Source organism: Panthera onca, chromosome E3, assembly GCF_046562875.1.
Source record: "Panthera onca isolate mPanOnc1 chromosome E3, mPanOnc1 haplotype 2, whole genome shotgun sequence".
Lineage (NCBI taxonomy): Eukaryota > Metazoa > Chordata > Mammalia > Carnivora > Felidae > Panthera > Panthera onca.
In genome coordinates, this window is record NC_138354.1 from 31,623,931 (window position 1) to 31,642,039 (window position 18,109).

An 18,109-nucleotide genomic window follows, 5' to 3' on the forward strand; every position below is an offset into this window, starting at 1 on the left:
CAAGGCCCATATTCCTGCATGGCGATGATAAGTTGGTGATGAGAGGCAGCTGGCCTGGTTCCCTTCCTGCCTGGACTCTGCAGACATGTAAATTTCCTGCAAAAGGTCTAGATCTTTCCACTTTATGCTCCCAAGCTAATGCACACATTTTTAATATTATTTCTTAATTTTTAGCGATGATTCATTTTGCAGACAGAACTTGAGCAAGGGAGGGGCAGAGGGAGAGGGAGACACAGAATCGGAAGCAGGCTCCAGGCTCTGAGCTGTCTGCACAGAGCCCAACGTGGGCCTTGAACCCACAAACTGTGAGATCATGACCTAACCAAAGTCAGATGCTTATCTGGCTGAACCACCCAGGCGCCCCTAAAATTTCTTTTTAATAGCACTCTATGTTCTATTTAGTTACCCATTTCCCCCTATTTTGTGAAAAATAACCTTTCAGGCTGCCATATAAAAGAATCTACATCATCATCTTTGATGGTTATACAGTATTTACCTACCTTTCCTGATTCCTCCCTAAGGAGGGAGCGTTTACTTCGTGAGGTCTATCATATTACTCCTGTACCAGACGGTCCAGCTGTCCTCTCTGCAGGGCCCTTTCCTGTAAGAGGATTACTCTTCCCATCCCTGACCATCAGGCTTGACCAGGTGGTCTTGTGGAAGTGATGCCTGCCACTTGTGAGCGCAAGCTTCCAGAAGCAAACATGGTCCTCTATCCTCTCATCTCCCTCTGCCATGAGGAAAGGACGCCGCAGCTCAGGGCTGCTTCTTGGTTTTAGGTCCTGGCACAGAGACAACGTGGAGAAGAACCACAGCTGACCGGCAGTCATGCAGCACAAAAGGGAAATAGGGATCCTCCCCAACTTACGACAGCGGTATGTCCCAATCAACCCATTCTCAGCTGAAAATATCGTAGGTGGAAAATGCATTTAATACATCTCGCCTGCTGGACATCACAGTTTAGCTCAGCCTACGTTAAACGTATTCAGAACGGTTCTAACAGCCTGCTGGTTGGGCAGAACCACCTACCACAAAATCAGTTTTATAATTAAGGGTTGAACGTGTCCTGTGATTTGTTGAACGCTGTACTCAAAGTGAGAAACACAACGGTTATATGGCTACAGGATGGTTTTCGGTGTGTTGGTCCTTCACCCTCATGATCGCGGGGCTGACCAGGGGCTGTGGCAAGTGCCGCCACCCCGCATCGCCAGAGAGGACCCCTGCCACCTCTCACCAGCCCAAGGAAAGACCCGAGCACAAAAAGCAAAGTATGGTTTCTACTGAATGACTGAAGGCCTATCACTTTCCTGCCGTCATAAAGTTAAAAAATGCTAAGTGAAAGCATCATAAATCAGCAACCCTATGCAGACAAGTAATAAACTAGGTATTATAAGCTGCTGAGATCTGGGGACTGTTTACTGTGACAGCATAGTAAGTTAGCCTCAGCTGACTGATACGCTCAAGTATTGAAAGATTCTTTAAAATAACTTCAAATAAACCATTAACAAAGGTCTCTGGGGGTGCTTGGGTGGCTCAGTCAGTTGAGTATCCAACTCTTGCCAGCACAGAGCCTGCTTAGGATTCTCTCTCCCCGCCCCCCCCCCCCAAATCAACTTAAAAACCAAAACCAAAACCAAAACACAAAGGTCTCTGGCCAGTGCCCCAGCCTGGCCCTGATGAGGCTGGCAGCAGTGGGTCTGTGTGGTCTGCTGGCTGCAGGATGGGACGGTCCAACTGGCCTTGCAGAAAGCACACCGAGTGTCACAGCTGAGACAGAGGCAGTTGTGTCACCGGTCATTCGTTACTGTGCCCAAAGGCTGAAGAAGGCAGAACCCCAAACAGGCAGCTTTAAGCGGCAAGATGCTCACAATATGAAAAGAACTCAGAAAGGAAGATGGACCAAGGGAAGAGGTGGTATCTGCCCTCACCCCCATGTGGTTCTCGTACATTCCAGGGTACATGTTCTTGAGTAGAACAGGCCTCCCTCAGATTCAAACAAGGCCATATATCTGTCTCTCCACTGCACACCCCCTCCCATTTTCCATTCCTTAAAAAAACAAAACCATTGTGATCAATGAAGAAAGTGAACTTCATCTCAGTGAAACTGCACCGGGAACTACCTGTGCACCCAAGGATCCTGGTTGTTCTCTTCCTCCATGGGCCCTGAGATCTCAGAACCACAACGATTTGCTGTTCCCTTGACTCAATAATAAATATACGGGTGATAACCTAGGGGCTGGAGTCCTCAGGGGGACTCTGTAACTTATGACATTTGTTGAGCTAATGACCATCAGCAGGTTGCATCTGCTTAACCTCTCTGGAACATGACACACCCTGGCTTGGTCGTGGTCTCCAGGCATGCCTTGGGCGCTCCAGCTTGCTCCTTTCTCCTAGGCCTTCCACTTTTACCCTGAGCCCCCCACTTAACCTAAGTGACCCATACTAGCCACACCTTACCACCAGGACCCTAGAGGTCCTGCTTTGCTTTGGATTTAATGTTGAAAATGTTTATATTTAGAATTAGCCAGCTGGACTATTTATAGATGATCCCAATTTTGTTGGCAACGTCCAAAGCATCAGAGTCAAGAAACAATGGAGCAAAGGCCCTTCTTCTTCAAGCCATCAGGCTTGACCAGAGCGCCGACCTCAGCCAGGTCAGTGTCACAGAGCTCCTTCAGAGCCTGCGTGATCTGGGGCTTGTTGGCCTCGACAGCCACATGGAATGCAAGAACGGGGTTGTCTTCTGTCCTCTTCAGGACTGACTCCGTGGTCAGGGAGCTTGATGATGGCACAGGTGCCAAGCTGGTTTCTCCTGGTAACCACTGCACCACCAACAGCACAGAGTAGTCTTGCCTGCATGTGTGTTCAGATAAATGCAATCACCTGATGTACATTTTTTCATTCTTTGGTATCTGGCTTCTCATGCAACCGGGTTGTGAAATGTCTGTACTGTTGCATGCAATGATACATCTTCATTCTTGCTGTCCAGTCTTTTATCGTGTAAATACGCCACAGTGTACGTGCTCATTCTTCTGTGGATAGACAGGTCGTGCTCATTATTCTGCACTTATTTACGTGGTTGATATGCTTTCCCCCCAGTAGGCTGTGACTCTATGATGACAAGAAAATGGTCTATGCTTTCTCATTACTGTAATTCAGCCCTTAGCACAGTGACTGACCCATAACGGGAGAGGAAGAAAGGAAGGGAGAGGAGGTGGGAAGCAGACGGGAAGGGAATACAAGTTATTAGTGTGCCCAACGATAGGACCCCACTCCGAGATACAAGGTCTGTTTTCAACAATCAAGATAAATAATTTCCCAGTTTCTGCTTGCTATAAAAATTCTTCTCTCCCTACATATGTCACATGAAATTAACCCCCTAGGCTCTTACGTGATTCCTGCCTCTTACTGCCAATAAAGATACTTAGTTGTTATTAGTAATAATTTACTGATACCAGAAGAGTCTGGCTCTTGAAATAGGGTGCATATCAAGATCCGACTTGCCTGAGGACAGGCCCTGAGACAGAACATTATCATCCTCATGTGAACAGCACGTTCAAGAGATAAAACCAGTCACAATTCCATTATCTCCTTCATTTTCTTTGTAAATGCACAAAGGAAAATGAAAACAGAAAACACAACTCCTCTAACAGGTGGAGGATAGAAAGTGCTAGCAAGGCCTCCTCCGGGCCAGGGACTCAGTCCTTGGGCGACAGCCACGCCCCAACTGGATTCCACACTCAGATCCTGAAGGGCTCTCGCTTTTACCTCTGACAGAGGTTGACAGGAGGAAACCACGGCTCTGCGAAATGGAAACAGAAATGAGCTTCTGGAATCTGAAGAGCGCACGTCCATCAATCTCTGAAAACTCGTACCCGTGAGGCTCTAACTCGGATACGTGCATGGCGGAGGCTGCCCGCGGTCCTCAGACGTTCAGGAAAACAGCTATTAACCTCACTTTGTGGGACTCACGCTCAAGAGCGAAAAATACGAACGGCCCAGACACAGGGCTCAAGCCCACCTCACTAGCTTCATCGTTCACCTCCACGCCTTGACTCCTGGTGCAAACACTGGTTTCCCCAGGCCATATGCTTGCCTACCCATTCATTCGAGAGACATTTCCCACAGGCGCTAGCCTACGCACCAGGATACAGCAGAAAAGTAAGAGGGTGTGCAAGGACCAAGTGTGACAGACAACAAGCACATGAAGATAAGCAGTGCAGAGTGACGGCGAGATGGGAACACAGGTCTATGAAGCATCTACCATATGCCAAGAATGGTGGCTGGCACTTTTCCTCTAGATCTCAATTCTCATGCCAATCCCATACCTGAGGCGGTTGGCAGCTACATTTTACAGACGAGGAACACGTGTGGTAAACACACAGCTGGTCAATAACAGAGGCAAGTAAATAACATCCTGATCCTGAGGGCTCTAAGGCCCAAGGCGTCTGGAGAGCAGACCGACGGCAGCCAAGCCAGCCGCAACCTCTTTCTGGTGAGAAGAGCTGGAAGTCCAAAGCGTTTGAGCGCTATTCCTCAAGGCCAGGGGGCTGGAAACGAAGAGTGGCCTACTTTGTGCTTTCGGCAAGTCCAGGCCAAAATCTAGCCAGGGAGATTTGGAGACGAACCAGGGCTCTCAGCTCCCCAGGCTCCGCTAGGCCCGACGAGGACTCCTTGAAAACCAGCTGTAGTGTGTAGAAAATTTTCTCTCGGCTGTGAAAAGATTCCGGATTCTTTCTTGATAAGCTTTTCCTTAACACAAATAGGGTATTCAGGGAAAACATGGGCCTCTTCTTGTTCCTGCCGCTATAATTAGAACGTTCCCATCAGAGTGTTGTGAGAGTTTAAGGAGATAAAACATGGAGAGAACTTGGCACAGTGTCGGGTGCACGGGAAACGCGGCTGCTGCCATGTTACCAACCACCCTCCTCACCAACCATCCCCCTCGTCAACCATCATCACCATCGTTATCCTCACCAACCATCACCGTCCACGTGACCCGTCAGGACCAACCATCGACCGCCATCACATCACCAGCACCCTCGTCATTATCTTTATTCCACATTTACTTTGGGGGAAAGCCCGTCAATAAGAACACAGCAGCCTTCTTCTCTCAAAGAACGTAGGGCTGGAGGATGATCGCGACCTAGGCTTGCAGTGTGCCCCTGAGACCGAGCAGCTGTGCCACCCTAGGCAGTTTGCTTCACCTCTCCGATCTGTGAACAGAGGTGAAAACGCTTCCCCTCACAGGGTGGCGGCAAGGGTCAGAACTGTGTGTGGGAAAGGGTCAATAAATATCAGGGCTTACTATCCGCACCGGCCTGATCTGTGTTTCGCCTATGTTGTGTCTCGCCCAGAGGTTAACGTAAAAGTGGGCAGGGGAGGGGCAGGCGTGATCCCACGACTCACTGACTTCTGCAGTCTAGCACGTAGCTTCCTCTCGATCACATGCTGCAAAATACAGCTCGTCTTCTTTTCCGTGATTCTGGCAACTGAGGTGTCAGAGGCTGGTTTCCCTGTAAGTCTTCTGGGGGCCCTCTGCCGCCACACTGGCCTGGCACCCCCTGGGCCACCGTGGACCAGCAGCCACATAGCGCCGGGGGGAGATACCCCTCCCCCCGTCTCCATCACGCTGCGCTCACAGTCCTAAGACCGTTATGAGCCTTCCTGAGACCCCAGTTAGCGCCCCACACACTTCTCACACACCCCTCTCCGCCGGCCCTGACACGCAGCCTCCACAAGGCCGCCAACTTGAGCTGCTTCTTCCGACTGCAGACAGCCAGAGCAGTCTGACGGAATTTCACTTTGCTGGGAAGTCTGGCGGGGAGCTGGAATTCACAGTCTCTCGGGATGAGTCTGCCGGCGGCACAAGGCGATAACCTTTAAAGGTTGGATTCAAAACGCTTTTCTGTATCTGCAAGGAGTAGAAAAAGATCCAAAGCTTAAGCAACAGCCCCACCCTTCCTACTTCATTATGAGCCCCAGGCTTCCGAAAAAGCCCAGCTCAGGGGAAAAACCAGCGGCCCGGATGTGTGGGGGTGCATCCATTCAGGCGGAGGCTCAAGGGGGTGTGAAAGCCCTCCGACACAGGTACGGCTCAAGTCCTACAGATCCGAAGAGGGCTCACCCGGGCCAGGAAAGGCATGTACTCCCCAACGCAGAGGTACTTTTTTAAACACAGAAATACGGGAATTATTATTCCACGCCCCAGGTCTCGGGAAAACACGCATCACGTGAACATAAATGATCACAGTGGACATCTGGGCAGCTGCCTAGCTGCTCATCAACTGTTTCCGCGTACTGCCTCCCTTCGACCTCAGGGCGTGCATGGGGGGTGGGGGAGAGGGCCGCTACCCGGTTCCCACTGAGGAGACGTAGCACGGCATCGCCCAGCCTGGCAGCTCCAGGCTGTCGTTCGGGTCTTCTAGCCTCAGCAAAGCAGGGACCAGCAGACCGCATGTCCACCTGCTCAACCATGTGGAATGAAGGAGAGGGTCATACAGGTCTGGGTTCCCGCTGGAGAGGAACACATCTCTAAGGGTGAGGACCACTGTGTGTCTAGGAGGGCCTACTTGCGCGTGTAAAGACTCACACCACACACGTGTATCTCAAGTCACAGGTGCGTGTTAGGAGCGTGCCTGAGCTGCACACTGGTTTGGCTGAACAAAGCGGCTGCACCCTCTGGGCCCTTCCCATTCACCAAGGAGGCTCAGCACCGGGCCGAGGGCACTAAAGAAACACACTCATCGGGGGCTCTCAAGCATCTTATGAAGGACGCAGCATCCCCCATTCTGAAGGTGAGAACGTTGTGGCTTCGGCAGAACGATAAAGATGCTGACATAAAAGGTCATCCAACTAGGAACCAAGAGGCAGATCGGGGATTGAAGCTTGGACTGAGGCTAGAGTCTACATGTGAACTGCTAGCTGTCCCAGGTACCCGAAACCCTGATGAACTCACACCTCAAGACACAGCATCTGCTCTGCTGTCCATGGCCATTTTGCACGTCTTAGCTGCCATCTCCTTTCACCAGCTCCTGCAATGGTGATCCGGTCGGCAGGTGGATGGGTAAGTGGATGGGCGGACGTGTGGATGAACGGGTAGATGCCTGGACAGCTGGCTGGCTGCCTGGGTGGAGGGATGGCTGGCTCAGTGGATGCATAGGCAGGCAGTCAGGCAGGCTTCACTACAAAGCCTTGGAAGATCCAGCTGGCTGAAGCACCCTGAGCTTCTGTCTTCGCCCCTCTGTCACTCCACCTCAGATGCAGCAACCTTCCAACTCCTCTAATGCCCCAAGCTCTTTCCTACTTCAAGGAAATCCTCTCTGCCTGGGCTGTTCCTCTTCTGTTGACTTAACTCCAAATTGTTGTGCAGGAATGAGCAGATGTTCTCAAAAATTCCATTCTTAATCCCGGTGTAACTGGGCCTTTCTTACAATCTCTGGAACCCTGTGCAGTATTTGTTCATAGCAACAGTTTGTAACTATAGATTTATCTGTATGTTATGCGTACATTGGTATGTTTAATGCTCTTTTCTGGTGGGATTATAAACTCCAGTGTGGGGGTACCTTGTACAATGTTCACTGATGTATCCCCAGGACCTAGCACAGTGCCTGATTCATAGGAGTTCAATGAATCCTTACTGTTGGACCTTGATAAGGCCTTGCCTGCCAATCCTGAACTCTTAGTCCCAGTACCTAAAATGTGGGGGCAGGTGCTGGGACTGGAGCCCCGAGTGTGCACAGGTGATTCTGGGAAAGTCTGCGGATTACAGTCAGCAGTACAGACCGTCCTGACCACTGAACTCTAGAGAAACTAAAACCATGACTACACCATAAAACAGCTTACTACCTGGGGGTAAAACTTCCTGAACCAGGACGGGGCTAGTAATAAACAATGCGGAGAGTTGTTTTAATCAGTGAGGAAAGTGAGGCAAGGCTGAGAGTGAATGACAAGAGAAATGATCCAAGAGGACCAAGGAGTTTGGGGAAGAGTTTGATAACAAATCCAAAGTGAGAACTCTGAAGACAGGGGCCTATCAGAATATACTGGAGAATCAGAGTCAACATGGTTTGTTGATCCATCCACCCATCCAACATGTACTGAGCCTGCTCCCCGATTCTAGGCACTGGAGATACAGGTGTGAGTAAAAATGACACACAGCGGTGGCTTTGTGGGGCTGACCCCCTGCCAGAGGACCAGCAGGGATTCAGGAGAGCAGGGCCACACGAAGCTACAGGTTACAACCTGCACAGGGTGGAGAGCTACAAGCCTTGGGTCTAGACTTCAAGTATAAACATGGCAGCCAAGGCCGTGATGACCACGTGAGAACCATGGAGAGAAGCTGGGCTTCTGGCTTCTGCTGAGCCACCACGGCATGGGACGGGGCTCTGGCACACCCCTGCTCTGCAGCACCCGGCTCTCTGGCCAAGTCCCGGTCTACAGTCCTAACTCTGCTGGCTGTGAGGAGCCCAGAAGGTGCTTCCTCCAAGCAGCCCAAGGCTGGGGGCAGTCGGCATGTTGGCTGCTTCTCACGCTTGGGTCAGTCTCAAGATGGATGAGCACCTGTGTGTCTACTTTTCAGGCTGTGAAGTCAAAATCAGAAAAAAACTTCTTTTTTACCCATGCAGACCAGAAAGATCAGACAGTCAAGTTTTCACAAACTGATAAACTTGGAAAGGGGCCTCAGTGGTCATCTGGTCTCTCCCGCACAGCACAGGGTCAAATGTGGTGGGGGTGTGTGTCGAGATCAGTAGTTGATAAGCCCACGCTGCCATTAAACAGCTCTCCACATTCAATCTTATATCCAGTCGTCAATGGCCAAGGCTCTGTCTCTATCTTTCACAATATCCCAGCACCCAGCCCACTGCAGGATGGCTGGACAGACAGAGAGATGAACACACAGTTGGAGACATCAGTAGATGAGCCCAAACCTGTTTCTCTCCAACTTCCCCTCTCTGGTCTCTATTCTGTCCTCTGGGAGGCAGCTGGGAGTCCAGGTGAAAACCCAAGACTTGGGGTGGGGAGACCAACAGTGAATCTGGCTCTGATGCTTTTGTGCTGAGACCTCGGACAAGTTATTTCCTTACCATTGTGAACACGTCTTTGTCCACCTCTAAAATGGAAAGAGCATCCACAATACCTCAGGGCTGGTGAAACCACACATAGAATAAGTAAGGCGCAGTATGCTTCGGTAGGTCAACCAAGAAATTCCTGGTTTCCCAAGATGTGAAGACCAGGAAATAGAAGAACGCTCGATAATCCTCATAATAAAGCTAAAAGACAAGCAAAAGCCTGAAACGTATAGTACAAAGGATTACTATGCAGAGCACTCTTACAAATGGGTAAGAGAGGGATGAACAGTACCATACGACAATAGGGAAGGACACCAGCAGGCAATTCACACACACGCGCAAAACACAAATGGCAGATTAAAGTACAGACGTATGCTCACCCTCCCTAGCAATAAGGAAAATGCAAATCCAGACATCGATGGAATGTCATTGTTCCCCCTATCAGAATGGTCATATTTAAAAGACTGATAATACCCAGTGACGGCAAGGACATGGGGACAAAATATTCCTTTATGGCAATGGAAGGACTGAAAATTGGTTCAGCCTTTGGGAAAGCAATTTAGCTACGCCTATTTAAAATAAAAAAAGGTATACATCCTGCACCTTGGCAAATCCACTTCTAGTCATTTATCCTAAAGACCTGCCTACGATATGGACAGAGAGGTCTGTACGAGAACAGTCTGGGAGGTTTGTCTTCAATGGCCAGGAAATGAAAACAGTCTAAATGTCCGTCATCACACCATTAAGTAAAGGCTCCCTCATACTGGGAAATAATGTGGCGAAGTTTAACAAGACTAAGGAAGAGAGAGGTCTGAGTACTGAGAAAGAAGGCATGTATCACAGGATCCCATTTATGTTCAACACAATAACACCGTAACAGCATTCAGGGGATCCGTGTGGAGTGGTACCTGTCAGCCTAGAGAAATTATGCCCCCAGGGGACATTTGGCAAAGTGTGGAGACACTGTGGGTTGTCACAACTGGAGAGATGGCGTGGGTGGTGAGTGGGTAGTGGCCACGGATGCTTCTCAACATCCTTTCACGCACAGGTGAGACCTCCTCCTCCCCCCCACACAAAGAATTATCCAATCCAAAATGTCAATTGTGCTGCAGCAGAGAAACCCTGGTGTGAAGATGCCTTCTAGCAAGCTAGCTCCTGAGGAAGCCCAGGTGACGCACAGCCCAAGTCCCCCCACTGCCGGTCAGAGCATCCTCATTTTCCTTTGGGGAACACCCTTATTCCACTGCCCTAAGTGTCAGGAGTAGGTATATAACCCAAAAGCATGCCGTCCGCCTGGACAAGGCAATGAGCAGACAGGGGTATGGCCCATGCCACCGAGAGTCAGAACCAGGTCCGGGACTGCTGCCAGCCTTGAAAGGAACAGGGGCCTTTTCCACTGGGGTCAGCTGAGCCGAGGGGAGGTCAGCCTGTAGGTGCCCACTGACACTCGTGCCACTGCGGCCCGGCTGGGAACAAAGCCAACGCAAGGGAAAAGTTACGTTCTCAAAAGATGGGAGACCAGCCCTCAGGACACGGAGTCCCTGAGATTCAAGCTGGGTCTGCCTTCGGGTCTTTTCCATGAGGCAAGCCAATGAATCCCCTTTGTTAAGTTCTGTTAGTCAGGACTCAGTGCAGAGTGACTGGGAGGACTGAAAGCTACCAGCAGGAGGGAGGAGGGGACAGAGACGAAGGCAGAAAAAGAATGTGTCTGTTTTACAGAAGCTGCAGCTCCTACCAAGGACACATATGGCCAAGTGTTCCACTGAAAACCCCCTGCGTGAGACCGTCTGAGCCGGAAGGGAGCTCAGGGCCTGCGCAGAAGCCCCCACGTTGCCCCAGTTACCTGTAGCTCGTTATAGTCTCAGCTCTCCTCCTACGGGCGGGGGTTTCCACCACTGGGTCGAACATACGATGTGCACACTAGCAGGCTGACGGGCATGACAGAAGCATGACAGGTGCAGGTGAACCTAAGCGTCTAAGTAACAGAAAACGTACCTATTGCTTATGTACCCAACTCCCTGCCCTCGCCTTGTGATGCGTTTAATAAAAGCTTCCAGCACTAACCCCAAGGAGAGACGGTGTGTTGAGACCCGTCTCCCTGTCTCCTTACCTGTGACAAGTGACACAAGTTCTTTGCTTTCAACACTTCCTTGCATTGCGTTCGATTTAATGTGCCCCAGGTGGCAAAGCCCTGGAGCTGGGTGTCGCTCTCCTACGACCAGGAGAAGGCAGGTGTTACCTCGGGAATTAGTATCCTGGTCAGAAGAGGGGTGGTCAGCTCGTTTCCCACACTGTCCCGATTTGAGGAGCCCCGGCCTGGTTGCAAACGGGGGGGGGGGGGGGGGGGTCAGGTCAGAGGATCAGGCTGGGTTCTGCCGAGGTGACGGCTGGATCCCGAGGACCCTGCCATCCAAGTACCCGGGACTGCCTCCACTCGTGCCCTCGGCCCAAGTCACAGCTCCCCATGTAAACATGCCCACGAGGGAACAAGCACAGGGTCCAGCAAATGGGAACATCGGAGTGGGGGGCGGTACCCACCTGGAAAGTAGCCCCCAGCTGTAGTTCGAGCAGTGACAGGGACCGAGGACACACGTGCGTTTGGGTTTGCACGTTAGCCCCGCTCACAGCTCCTGACAAAGAAGCTGTATCAGGGAACCATCTCAGGAAAACCTCTCCAGGAAGGGCAGAGAAGGAATCACGAACAGGCACCTTGGAGACGCTGACGAATAATGTCACTGGTCCAATGCAACAAGGAATTTCGGTCCACACCAAGACTAAAGCCAGCACCATGTGGGCACGTCCCAGCTGGCCAAACTCTCAGGTACTGGGGCCTGGGCATTCAATATTTCAGGCCTCTATGCAATCCCATGTGATTTGGTATTTGTTGATATCAGGTATTTGGATATTAGATATTAGGTATTTGTTAAGCACTGGCGCCCCGGCTGGAAGAGCTCACCCCTGGGCAAAGCCTCACAGAGTTTTGCACGGACAGCGTCTTCCATTTCAGCTGCTTGAATGGCGGTCCCACCTCCTCAGCAGCCCCAGAAACGGAGGACGAAGGTATCTGGCTCTTTGTTGCTCCACGAGTAGCCGATGCGGAGCCCCTGATCAAGTAGATGCTAAATAAAGCCTTTTTTCGATGTATGAACGTGCCCAGAGACGTTCAACTGAATGTTCTTTTTATGTCTGCTTCCAGGTATAGTAGCTTATCACGGTCAAGCAGTTACCGGAGCGCTAATGGTAGTCATCTCACAGCGGCGTGTCAGACACCGCACCCAACACGGTACTTGTCGCTGTGCGAGGTGAGTGGCCTTCCGTCCCTCCCACCCATGCCTCTCTCCCCAGCCCTTATGACGAGAGGTACGTTTACTCCACAGCATGTGTCTCCCCCACAGACGGTCAGGTCGGGGAGGGCAGGAGGTTTCGATCACCGCTGGCTCTGCTGAATTTAGCACAAGCCGGGCATACAGGAGACACTCGATAAACAGCTTTCGGATGGATACAGGATTTATACTGTGAAGGGAAAAAGTAGTTCCTCCTGCTTGGGAAGACACAAGCAGTAACAGAGAGTAACAGTGACCTGTACGTCCAAAGGGACGTGCTTTTTCTTTTTGCCGGTATCAGGCTCTCTCGAAGCCCTGAGCATCCCAGAACAGCGGGAGGCTGACGTGCCGTGAACCGTAGAGGCGCTCAGGTGCTGCACTTGGTGGGACGGTTCGTTCTCAAGGGGTGGGACCGCAAGCACCAAGGCCAACCATCCCAGGACGCTGCCCACCGTGCAGCACAAAGGCCGACAGGGCCTGAACGACACTGAGCAATCCCAGGGCCTGCCTCGGGCACAACAGGGGTGGCAGGAGGGAGCAGACGCGGACGAGAGAGATTCACTTCTGCCTCAGAGCCGGTCCGTTTCCCCCCAAATACGAAACTGGGCAGGGGCTTCTCAGAGCCCACGTTACAGCAGCTGTGGGTCCTGCGTCTGTCTCATCTGTCTCCACTTAACGAATTCCTCCCTCTCTGCAGAGCGGCAGAGCGAGCCTCGAGACAGAGCCGCAGGGAAGAGAACTGGAGGGCCCGCGGGGTAAGCCTCTTAGGAAAGGGGATGAAAGGGAATGGCTGAGAAGCCTGCAGCCTCGAGTACAAACGCGTCACCCTCCTCCACACCCCGTGCAGCCCACCTGGACCCTGTGATGTATTATTAACAGGGGAAAGAATGGATTCCCGGCCTCACATACAAAAACACGCCCCGATGGAATAAACCTGCAAAAGGACTGCCCAGGTGACACGGGGTCCTTCCGGGTGGGACCACAAATACTCACTGGGCCTTCCTGGGGCACCTTTAACCAACACCACATGCTGTGGCTTCTAGAAAAGGGGACCTCTTCCATCCAGAAGGGAAGAGCTTGGCTGAAACAAAGCAATGATTTTTTTTTTATATATATATATATACAAAGGAGACCTAATTAGCTGTGCTGTGCAAATGGAGTATTTTACAGTAGGCAGTGTTTCTGGTGGCTGAATTCAAAGTCTGAAATTAATCCCACACGGAGGACGGGTTTCGGCTGTACTTACACCAACAGTACTTTTCAAAGGCAAAGACTTAAGGGTTCTGAACGTAAGCACATGGATGGATTATTTCATTGCAGTTTAGTGCCTGTAATAGTTGCTTAAGAACAAAATAGGCGGGTTGTTTGAAGGTCTCCCATGCCTTCATAAACACTACAGCAGAATTTAAAGACGGCGGACCTCAATCTTCTTCGGAAGTGGGGGTACTTGGAGAAGAAGATCAAGCAACTGCTAAGGTACAAACCAGGTGCTAACTCACTAACAACAAATGATATGGAAGTGACAGAAAACCGAGCCCACAAGTGCAATGGTGCGTAAACACAGAGAGAAGAAGGAGAGAGAAGCTAAGAAAGCCAGTTATTAAACAGTTTCTCCCATGGGGCGCCTGGGGGGCTCAGTCCGTTGAGCGTCCGACTTCGGCTCAGGTCACGATCTCGCGGTTCGTGAGTTCGAGCCCCGCGTCGGGCTCTGTGCTGACGGCTCGGAGCCTGGAGCCTGTTTCGGATTCTGTGTCTCCCTCTCTCTGACCCTCCCCCTTTCATGCTCTGTCTCTCTCTGCCTCAAAAAGAAACGAACGTTAAACAAAATTGAAAATATAACAAAATAAACAGTTGCTCCCGGTTCACGTGTTGCTGTTCAATCACCGTGTCTCTGGCTGGTGTCTGTTAGCAACCCAGCATCAGCAGCGGCCAGAAGTGTAAGAGACGTTCACGGACACAAACCTTCCACTGGGAAGGTTCTGGACACCAATTTTACCTCTGTCCTGAGGATTGCTCAAACGCTGCCATTTCCTGCTAGTGCCAGAGCACCCCTCAGCCCCCGTTTCGGACTCAGGGACGGAGCGTGGAAATCCTGGCGCTCAAAGGCGCAAGCCGCTTTTTAAGACCTTGCATTCACCCCCGTCCGGGGATGGCCCGCCTGCCAGAACTCCGTGCGCAAAAGAGAATTCCAGACCTCTTCCCGCCATACCAACGGTGAAAGCCATTGGTACCACGTGCATCAGTGGGCTATCTCAGCGCGTCTGGCATTTAGGACTACCTTGCCCAGGCTCTAGGCAGGCTCTCCAGGCCCTGACGCTGCCCAAACAAGAAGCTCTGAAGGAGCTTCCCTGAAACCCGCCCACGGCCAGAGCAGCCAACGCGAAGACCTGCTCGGACAACTTCCCTAAGCAAGACCGCCTCAGCCCGGCCTGTGGATGCGGGGGGCTCGATGGGTAACATGTCTGGGCCCTGCGGTGGCCCCCGCAGTTCTAGAGAAAACTCCCTGCTGGGCTGCAGCGGCCCACCTTCTCAGAAACGCGGGCGGCCACCCAGGCAGGCCGGGCCCCTCCCTTCAGATTGAAGGCAACTGTCCCAATTGCCTCTTGGGTTTTTAAAGAGCTTCACCCTCAGTCTCAGAACCTCTGGAAACCGGCACCTTGTGAGAAAACGCTATTTGGGCTCCAAAAATGTTACTGAATGCCATGCTTCTCCGTGCCTTTGTTTTCTCATCTATAAAATGGGGAGAAGAAGAGTTTATTCACAGGGTGCCTTTGAGGACTCAAAGAGCTATTTGACATAATGCACACACACCAGCGAGAGGCAGCGGCCGCTACGGCTTCTTGTTAGTATTCTACCCATTACCATTTTATTGTAAGCGGTCTGTTCCCTCAGCGCGGTGTTTCCCAAATACATAACACTGTCCCAAACTCTGGCTGCTTGCATTATCGTTTATTTAGCATTGTTCTTCAAGCAGACTCTCTTTCTTTCTTCTTAAATTTATTTTAGAAGGAAAATGCAGGGTGCGTGGGTAGCTCAGTCAGTAAGCGTCCGACTGGATTTCTGCTCAGGTCACGATCTCACGGTTTGTAGGTTCGAGCCCCGCATCAGGCTCTGGGCTGACGACAGGCAGGCTGCTTGGGATTCTCTCCCCCCACCCACCACCTGACCTCTGCTCTTCCCCCATGCACCCCCCTGTCAAAAAAAAAAAAAAACTTAAAAAAAAGGAAAATGCATCACTGTGGTAAGTGGAAAACAGGATTCTGTGCCTTAACTAGAAGGGAAATGTAAAAACTAAACACAATTAAAACAAGACAACAAGTAAGATCAAGTTCAAGTCTGCTCCTTCCTGTCGCCGCCGAACAGAAAGATTCAAGGGTGTGGACGGCACAAGGTCAACACTTGAAGACTTTCTCCCCCTGGTAATCCCAAACCGTGAAAGAGCTGAAAACGGAGTGGCTTTCTCCCAGCAGGATTTGTTAATGCCCAGCCTCTGTCTTTCTAGAACCTGGTTAAGCACACATAAAATTATCCTGCTTTCCGACACTCTTGGAGACACTGTTCTGCCCAAGAGGACTCTCTGCAATGATGGAAACTTTCTGTAACTGTGCTGCCCCATAAAGTCTCCACTGGCAGCATATGGCTGTTAAGCACTTGAAATGGGGCTAGTGGACTTGAACTGAATTTCTAAGTTTACTATATTTTAGTTCATTTAAATGTAAATGGCTGTGTGTGGCTAGTGGCTGTCATATTGGAAAGCCCAGATCTACTGAGAAAACTACACATGATGATCCCTTGATCTTGGCTCTTCGAATGAACTGATATCTGTTTGGAGGTTACACCCTTGTCTTCCTTTGAGGGAGATGTGATGGAACCTGACAGGGACTTGTCACAGGCATGTAACTGGGGATTGTCTACTACATCCCTCAGTATTGCTTAATCTACAGCTCTGTGTGGAAATTTCTTTTAGAGCTCCCTTTGAGGAGCTCATGTATTTTGTTCTCATTAGCAATGGTAGTATCCAAAATAGGCAGATTTCCATTTTCACCCTGGCTGCCAGGAAGCCCAGAGGAAATACACAAAGCAACGAGAACACTGGTGTAGGATCTCATGACAGATTTCCGTGATTTCCTTAATGGCAGTATTACCAGTTTACGTTTTCCCAGACCCTGACATTTCATTTTTTACTTCTATGTTATCATTCTTTTACAGGTGTTCCTCTAGAAATTACCTCAAATCTTTTGGGGAAATATACAGACGGCATTTTTTAAACTAAGAAAAATAATGTCCAATGGTACCAGCATTTTCAGTGACTCTTGTTCTTTCCCTTATCGTTTACGGTAAGAACCCCGTAAAAAGCTTTCTCGAATGTCTCCAAACATGTTGTGTGGATTTCGCTTGTGAGATATTGACCAGAAGCACTGTTAGCTAAGAGGAGAAAGACAGCTGCATTCAAGAGGTGCTACCTCACACCCCCCATATCACATTTCAATTTTGGTCTAAGATAAAGCTGTCTGCTTCACTTTGTTCACCCCCTGGGCAACACCTCCCGGCTCTCTGATGGCCGCAAAGCAGAACTCAAAGGACACTCACCAAAGACGGTTTTTGGTTGGTGTGGCATCGAAAGAGAAAGAGAACCAAGGGGATGTATGGAAATCTGTCACGTCTAACTCTCTTCTTAAGCCAAAGGTGAGAGCATCCGGGGCACTCATTCCCCAACACTTACTGACGAGTTACTTACTAAGTGCCGTTGCCAAACAAGTAAACTCCAGTCGCTTTCTGGTGCAAGCTTCCTTGCCAAACCCTAGCTCACCTGTCTGTGAGATTTCAAGATGCGTGTACCATACAGATGCCTGTTCCTATAAACCACACACCTGCCACCACGCCTGCCACCGAAGACTACACAGGGCGAGCATCTGGGAACAGCAGAAAGTCCAAGACGAGAATACAGAGTGTGTCCTACCCGCCACACGCCCCTCACGCTGACAAGAGCTTTGCAAGGTAAGGAGTGGTAGTATTTCCGTCTTACTCGTGAGGAAATGGAGATTCACTTAAGGTTACAAAACTGAAACCAGGGCTCCTATCTTCAAGGTCGGTGTCTTTTTTTTTTTTTTCCCCCTAACCATCCAGCCTCTGGAGAAAAATACCTTAATAGGTGAGAAGATGTCTTCTTTGGTGGTCAATTCCCCACTTAAGGAAAAAAAAAAAAAAAGCAACAAAACTCAAGACTTTTCACAGAGCTGATGGGGAGTAAGAACAAAAACGTGGGGCACCTGGGTGGCTCAGTTAGGTGTCTGACTTCAGCTCAGGTCATGCTCTCACGGTCCGTGAGTTTGAGCCCCGCGTCGGGCTTTCTGCTGACAGCTCAGAGCCTGGAGCCTGTTTCAGGTTCTGTGTCTCCCTCTCTCTCTGACCCTCCCCCATTCATGCTCTGTCCCTCTCTGTCTCAAAAATAAATAAACATTAAAAAAAATTTTAAGAACAAAAACATAACGAAAGTTGTCATGACACAAGAAGACGGAAGCAGAAAGCAGCTAAGAGTCAGTGGTGAAAACAGAGCAGTCCAGGGCAGGTGAACACCACTGGCTGGAGATCAGGATCCAAGGTAAGAAAAGTAAAAGACAATAGAGGAAAAGATGGTAGGAAGGCAGGGCAGAAAGAGGCATCGGGAAATCAGAGGAAAGATGCAAAACTGGAGTCCCACGTGTTGGGGATAAA

General features: G+C 50.4%; 1 protein-coding gene across 4 annotated transcripts in view; it reads right to left on the reverse strand.

Annotated features, from left to right (window-relative positions):
- SNX29 (sorting nexin 29) overlaps window positions 1-18,109 on the reverse strand; it is a 497,129-nt gene that overhangs the window by 118,322 nt on the left and 360,698 nt on the right. The window lies entirely within an intron of this gene.